Genomic DNA, 8,349 nt, shown 5'->3' on the forward strand with positions numbered 1-8,349 from the left:
ATCAAAAAATCATTTCAAAGAACACTAAGAATGATGTTGTTTAAGTGAAGACTATACAACCAAGAATTGGTATGATTCTTGATATGTTACTTTGCTATGTGAGACATTATGATTTTTATATTACTGTAGTTATATTTATATAGTAGTTTTTTAGTGAGGTAGGGCCCATTTTAGAGTTTGGCACAGGGCCTCGGATTTTGCCGGCTCGGCCCTGGTATGAACATTTATTAAAACAGTTACTTCTAGTCAAATGGATAAATTTCAGGTTAAAATAGCATATTTTGGGATAATGCAGAATCACAAAGAAAACAAACAAAGAACCAGGAAACCATCAGTGTAGCGTTGAAAAAATGAATCAAGGAAAATGCAAACCATACCATTATGAAATCAATTGCACCGTGTGTTCTTGACTAACATTTTGATGGAATCTACACATGAGGTAGCTTGTTTACGTTTCCTGCATGAAATGATTATTTCCAGAAACATGCTGAGGAACCGCCTTTAGACTCATTGGTAAAGCTGTGTAAGGAAGTTGCCATATATTTCAGGAGTTACAAATTCCGATATACTTTCATGACTGTCTTCCTACAAAACTTTAACCTTAATTATCAAACAACAAAGCCATATAACTGGTAGCGCATACAGTTGACATCTTAAGAAAGTTGACCACCTCTCTGGTATGCATGCTGGTCAAGAAGGTGCCAGAGAACCCAGTTTTCTCTTCCCAAGAGAAATACTGCCGGTGAATTTTGAATTAGAGAGTTCCCGGGGAATTGGAGCTCCTGCAGTCTTCAGAACCTGAACAAGCTCTCTAAAAAGTTTCCGATCCTCCTCATTCACAAAGACAATAGCCACACCCTCCTCACCCATCTGAGACGCTCTTCCAACTTGGTGAATATCTTTCAGAATATCCATTGCACGTCCCAAGATCCCTGTACAAACAACAACATATACTTCCCCTGTGAGAAACCGTCTCAATCCTTCTCTCCTCTCTTTCATTGTTTGCTCACCATGAATAGAAACAACCTCCAAGCTAGTAGCAGCAGTAATTGCTTTAGACAAGAGATCGGCACCAACTCTGGAACTCACAAATACAACAACAGGAGGTTTAAAGTGCTTCTTACTTGTCATTATCTCAAAAATCTTCTTCTTCTGGTTAGGCTCCACCCAAATTACCACTTGTCTAACTGATTTGTTTGGTTTACCTGGGTTCCCGCAAGAAATGTGTATCATGTTGTTAGACAGTGATAAAATAAGCTATTTTCCCTGAACCAGTATCTCTAGAGACAAGTAGGCTTCTATTACTTATTGATGAAGGAATGACTTGCATCTGCACCGGAGTAGGCCTAGTATATCCTGCAGTCTCAAGATTGTCCCCAAGCTTCTCAGGAAGACCACATGATTGGGTTAAGAATTGCTTCACCCTTGACATACATGTCAAGTTTATTTCTTGGTGAAGCGATCTGGCTCGCATGCAAACTTAGTATATCAGGAAAATTATTGTCTGACACAGAAGCTCTCATCACAAAAAGGGACTTATACGTGTGCTGGTGCTTTTACTTGTATCTTCGTATCAGCGGCAATTCTAGCAAGAAGAGCAATCTTGGATTCCACACTTCAGATGTCATCATCAGTTTGATCACATATATATTCACCGTATCGAGCACATATAACGAAGCGAGGCTCCCCAAGAAGAGCTTTTCTCTACTCAGAGCATCTTTCCTTCACACATAGATCTGTAAGAGTCAGCTAGTATTCTCAAGAAAGATAAGATGTCATGTATGAGCTAACACTATTCTATAAATAACAAAATGACAGAATCAGTGGTTCAAGCATTCAGGAAGTGTACCTACTAATATCAAACATATAAACTGTTGGAAATATGAGCAATTTACCAAATGATTTTATTAACAGGAATACTAGATAAAATAGCCGCGATAAAACAAGTCATGCAATCTGACGGAGAGAAAGTAAATAGCATCTGCATATATGAACTTGAACTGAACACATCTAGGACAGACACTAGATCATGTTGCATATATGAAGTAGAACCTAACATATGTAGGGCAAACACTAAAGAAAAGAATTGTGGCAGGATTTCTATCAGAAACAGGAAGAACACATACGGGACAGCAGCAGCAGAAGCACTGGACTTGGGGTCGACATCCTCGCCAGCCATGTCGTCGAAGAGGTTGTCGACGTCGGGGAAGAAGTCGTCGTCGGGGAAGTAGTCGTCGGAGTCCGTGATGAAGAGGTCAGTAGTCGCGCGGAGCGCTCCCCAAAAACCTTATCACCCTTCTCGCGTACATGACTCAAAAGGTGCGGTTCCGGAGGCCTACTGTCCCGACCTGCGGTGCACGCCGCAAGCCGGGATGGGGAAGAACGTAGCGGTTGCGCAGTGCTCAGGAACTTTGTGGCGAGAGGAAGAGGATCTTCTGGTGTGTCTCTCTGGAAAGGAGCGACCTCTCTTATATAGGCACAGGAGAAGGACGCGAACAGGCTGCGGCGGGAGGTGAAGCAATGGAGGGAGACGAAGCGAATGGGCAGAACACGAAGAGGTGCGCCGTTCATATTCAGTCTCCACTACAGAAAAACGTTTCAGCTCCCGTGTGACCGTTCGTATACCCGTCATGCGTGGCAAAAATTTAGACATCGGCTCGGCTCATTCTCGTAACCCGCGGCGTGTTGTGGCGAGGCGTGGCGTGGCGAGGCGGGCGGCGGCGGAGGAGCGCGCATGGATGTCCCTCTTGTTCTCATGCTCATACATGTGGGGAAAGAACCTCCCTTATAAAGAGGTCCAACTCCCTCTAAACTAACAATGTGGGACTAAACTTTTTTTCCATCTCTTGCCTTGCACGAATGGGCTGTGTGGGCCTCTGGGATTTATTAGGAATTTCTGAAACTGCTATTGGGCTAGGCCCAAAATAGACAAAATTCCAGCAATCCCCCACTAGATCCCAGAGGCACACAAAATTTGCCTTTGGTTCCAAAATACTGTTTTATATACCGGTACTACAGTGGAGACTGTTAAGTTGAACTTCTACCTAGAACTCTATGCTACACTAGTAAGCAACTTGAACAGTGGACTAGGCCTTGAACTGCAAGTTTTCTGCGAATCTAGCTTCACATAAAGTCTTGACCGATACGTGGCTACTGTGGGTCTTCCCCGCGGGTGGAGCTTATGCGTCATACTCCGAGACCTTTCATGAGTTTACTAGAGAGAACCCTACTCTCATAGATTACGACGTTTAACAATCAGACTCATATAGGTGTGTCCTTCAAAAGATGTTCTGCAAGACAACATCTCTGCTTAAAAGAGCCACTTAGAAAACATTAAGATATACATCAACCTGCCATGCAGATTAGAAGAGTTTTGCATCTTCATGGAGTGGTATTGTTAATAGTAAGGATACTCTCCTCTCAGTTGACCAACACCTTGTCTTCCACATCTAATTCACGGGATCTCCGATCACAAAGAATAGGTTACCACTGTGAACAACTCATATTGTGGGTCTCATACCCATCTCCCTCGATGCATTATCTATCACATTACGTGATAGACCCTTAGTAAAAGGATCTGCCAGATTTTTAGACGTTTGGATATAATCCAAAGCAATAACTCCGGAATTTTTCATTTTCCTGACAGAGTTTAACCTTCTCTGAACATGTCATAATAACTTCATGTTATCCTTTGAGCTGCTCACTTTCGTGATCACAGTTTGATTGTCGCAGTTCATAAGGATACCCGGTACAGGTTTTTCAACAACCGGCAAGTCATTCAAGAGCCGACGAAGCCAATCTGCTTCGACCGTAACTGTATCTAGTGCTGTGAGTTCTGCTTCCATTGTTGACCTCGTTAAGATGGTCTGCTTGCAAGACTTCCAAGAAACAGCGCCACCTCCATGAGTGAATACATAACCGCTCGTGGCCTTTATCTCATCAGCATCTGAGATCCAGTTTGAGTCACTATACCCTTCAAGCACCTTTGGGTGCCCAGTGTAGTGAATTCCATAATTTGCAGTGCCTTTCAAATAACGCAGAACTCTCTCTAGAGCTTTCCAATGCACATCTCCTGATTTTGAAACAAACCGACTCAGTTTGCTAACAGCAAAAGAGATGTCAGGTCTTGTAGCACTGGCTAAGTACATAAGCGAGCCAATAATCTAAGAATACTTCAATTGGTCTCTAGCAATTCTTCGATTCTTTTGAAGCAACACACTAGCATTATATGGTGTTGGAGAGGGCTTGCAGTCACTGTAGCCAAAGCGACTCAAGATCTTTTCCACATAGTGAGATTGAAGCAATGTAATCCCACCATCATCGTCTCTCAATAACTTGATGTTCAGAATGACATCAACCACTCCTAAATCCTTCATCTCAAAACAACGAGATAGGAAATCCTTGACCTCCTTAATAACATTCAGATTTATTTCGAAAATTAGTATGTCATCAACATACAAGCAAAGGATAACTCCCTCGCCCCCACCATGGTGATAGTACACACATTTGTCAGCTTCGTTTACAACAAAGCCTGCAGTTGTTAAAGTTATTTCAAACTTCTCATGCCACTGTTTAGGTGCTTGCTTGAGTCCATACAAAGACTTCAACAACTTGCACACTTTTCCTTCCTGACCATCTAGTACAAATTCATCTGGTTGTTCCATATAAATTTCCTCGTCCAACTCTCCATTTATGATAGCAGTCTTAACATCCATTTGATGAACAAGAAGATCATGTGAGGCAGCTAGTAAAAGTAGAACTCGAATAGTGGTCAGTCGAGCCATAGATGAGTAAGTATCAAAGAAGTCTTCTCCTTCCTTTTGGGTATAACCTTAGCCACGAGCCGAGCCTTGTACTTTTCAATAGTACCATCAGGCCTAAGCTTCTTCTTGAATAACCATTTGCATCCTATAGGTTTGCACCCATAAGGACGATCAGTTATCTCCCAAGTTTCATTCGCCAAGATGGGATCCATCTCGCTACAAACTGCTTCCTTCCAGTAGTCAGCATCTTCAGATGCATAAGCCTCTGAAATAGAACTGGGAGTGTCATCTATGAGATACACTAGAAAATCATCACCAAAGGACTTTGCAGTCCTCTGTCTCTTGCTCCTAGTAGGAACTTCATTGTTCTCCTCCACAGAACTTTCAAAGTGCTCAATCGAAATGGCAGGTTCGGTAATTGTAACTAGTTTCTGATTCGATGAACTAGGCATCTCCTGATTAGATGAGGTAGTCATATCCTTCATGGGAAAGATATCTTCAAAGAAAGTCGCATCATTCGACTCCATGATCGTACCGACATGCATGTCAGGTACCTCAGATTTTACAACCAAGAATATATAACCAATGCTATGAAAAGCATATCACAGGAAAACACAATCCACAGTCTTTGGTCCAAGCTTCCGCTTCTTTGGAATTGGAACATTGACTTTCGCCGAACAACCCCATGTTCGTAGATAAGAGAGTTTTAACCCTTTCTTATCCCATTCCTCGAATGGAGTTATCTCTTTGTTCTTTGTGGGGACTCGGTTTAGGACATGACATGCTGTCAATATCGCCTCCCCCCACCATGCCTTGAAGAGACCCGATGTGTCTAACATGGCGTAAACCAAATCAGTTAGAGTACGGTTCTTTATTTCGGCCACCCCATTTGACTAAGGTGAGTAGGGAGGCGTCCTCTCATGGATTATACCATGTTCCGCACAAAAAGCATCAAATTCATTGGAAAAATACTCTTCACCACGGTCGGACCTAAGCCTCTTGATTTTTTTGATCAAGTTGGGTTTCCACTTCAGCTTTATAGATCTTGAAAAAGTTCAAAGCCTCATCCTTAGATTTCAGAAGATACACACGGCAGTATCTAGTGGAGTCGTCAATTAACGTCATGAAATATTTCTTTCCACCTTTTGTCAAAACACCATTCATTTCACATAGATCTGAATGTATGAGCTCTAGTGGTGCAAGATTTCTCGTTTCCGCAGTCGTGTGAGACTTACGAGGTTGCTTAGCTTGCACACACACTTGACACTTAGATCCCTTGACAGTGGTGAAACTAGGGATTAAGTTCAACTTTGCTAGTCGCGACATGTTGCCGTTGAGGAAAGAAGATTGAACATAGTATTCTTTGTTTGTCAAACTCCATCTTTAGCTTGGATCCTGAATATGCAGGACAATGATGGGAACACTGCATTGCATTTAGCTGTCCAAGCTGGGAAGCTTCGAATGTTTTGTTCTCTATACCGGAATAAGGAAGTGCACTTAAATTTACCAAATAATAATGGACAAACTCCCATTGATTTATCCAGAAGCTTGGTTCTACCGGGGATGCATTATATTGAGGTAATATACCCTTGTTACTACTATTTATCAAGGCTTGGGCACTTCAAGCTTAACAAAAATAATCCATGGCTAATATCTTCGTATGGTGTTCATAATACCCTTTTTTCAGAACAATGAACGAAAGATACACATGACACTCACAATGATTGATGCTAAACATATTAGTCTTCGCTGGAATGAGTTTTATGAAATGTATAATCGTCCACTTAAACCAGAGGACACGGTCAAAGAAGCAGAGAAGGTGAAAGATTTAAGCCAAATGCTAGGCATTGGTTCAGTTTTAGTAGCAACTGTGACCTTTGGTGCAACTTTTGCTGTTCCTGGAGGTTTCGTAGCGGATGATCATAAAAATAAAGGCACACCAACACTTGCTGGGACATTTACCTTTGACGCGTTCATGATGGCCAATGCATTAGCTTTCGTTTGCTCCTCAATGGCTATGATTGGTCTCATGTTCTCTGGATCTTCTATTGTTAACTTGAGGATCCGCAAATTTAACTTGGGTGCATCCGTGTTGTTAATGGCAAGTTCAGTAACAAGCTTTTCTGTTGCGTTTGCATTGGGCATGTATATAGTACTAGCACCCGTTGCTTTTCCTATAGCCATTGCAGTCTGTGTGCTCGTTCCTCTTGTAGTGCTATATGGAAATTTTGAATACTTGGTAAAATGGGCTATTCTTATAGAACCGCTCTACGTTAGGATGAGTTACTTGGCACTGGAAGTTAGCATGCTTGGTTGTTGCTCAAATGGTCATGGCAGTCTGGCCCTTCATAGTTATCTTCGGTTGGGCCACAATTGCATGGAAGTTGCAGAACCACTGATGATAAGAAGCACCAAATATGTGACGAGTTGAATAAATGAAGTGGGTCTGTTCATAAGCATATGTTTGTTCAAAAGCTATACTATGTATAGTTTAGTTTTGTTTGTGTTCTTGACATGGCTTGTACCTTTTCTTTCTTCAGAGTACTTGTGTTTATATATAAGAAGTAAACAATGTTACTCCCTCCGATCCAAATTAATTGACACTCTTTTGGTACAACTTTGTACTATATCTTCTAACAACTACATGCTGAATGGTTGTGTGACTGATTGACGCTTCTGCCAAGTATCCATCACCTACCAGGTCGTGGCTCTCCGACAGCCCGCTTCATCTAGCTGTGCCATGGCCACTGGTCAGCCTGAGTGGATAGATGCTTCTGCCATTGACGAGGACTCTGCTCTTGACACTAAACAGTTCACTGCAGGAATTTGATCGACATCATGGTACATAATACGATTACTGCAGCGAAAGATACAATATGTCTTTAGAGATCTGACTAGCTACCAATGCTTGGGAGATAGTTGACTGGTGGACACCGTTGGTGGTGATCTAGATCAGGAGGTGGTGCGGTGTCGCATCTACCGCACCGGCGACGGCGGGTCTCGGTGGTGTGGTGCAGTGGAATCTCGGTGATGGGCGTATGTTGATGGACAAGCGTAGGGTGGTGGCGTTGTCTGACGTCGTGATGGCTTCTACTGCAGCTGAGCCTGACAAGGTCAATACGTTGATATCTACTAAAGTTGAGATAGCAGAAGATGGCGGCGGTGGATTCTGAAGCATGCGCATGGAGTGCGCATTGAGGGTGCTCTTGGCTCATCGTGGAGCAGCTTGATGGGACTGCCAAATTATATGGTGTGTGTTGATGCGATGTCAGGGCGCACTTAATAAATTAGTAGGTGTAGCGACATTAAATGCCAGAAAGATGGCTTTGCATTGATCTATGTATTTGTTTGTCAGACTCTGTTGAGTAATATAATAAAGATGACTGTGTTGCAAATTTGGACCATCATGTTCAATCTCATGAATAAACTTACTAAATCACACAAAATCTTATTTTTATCAGGGGGAAACTAATCATCAGAAGAAGTTGGAGCAGATATATGACCTGGCCTCAAGAATCGGTTCCCGTCTCCATCAGCAGCTCCGTCTGTTTCCGTCTTCAGAATGACCCAAGATGCTTGAGCCAAC

General features: G+C 42.4%; 1 pseudogene; it reads right to left on the reverse strand.

Annotated features, from left to right (window-relative positions):
• Nucleotides 1-690: 690 nt before the first annotated feature.
• On the reverse strand, nt 691-6,947 carry LOC119349907 (annotated as a pseudogene).
• Between the last annotated feature and the right edge of the window lie 1,402 nt (nt 6,948-8,349).

Source organism: Triticum dicoccoides, chromosome 1A (genome assembly GCF_002162155.2).
Source record: "Triticum dicoccoides isolate Atlit2015 ecotype Zavitan chromosome 1A, WEW_v2.0, whole genome shotgun sequence".
NCBI classification, from domain to species: Eukaryota; Viridiplantae; Streptophyta; class Magnoliopsida; order Poales; family Poaceae; genus Triticum; species Triticum dicoccoides.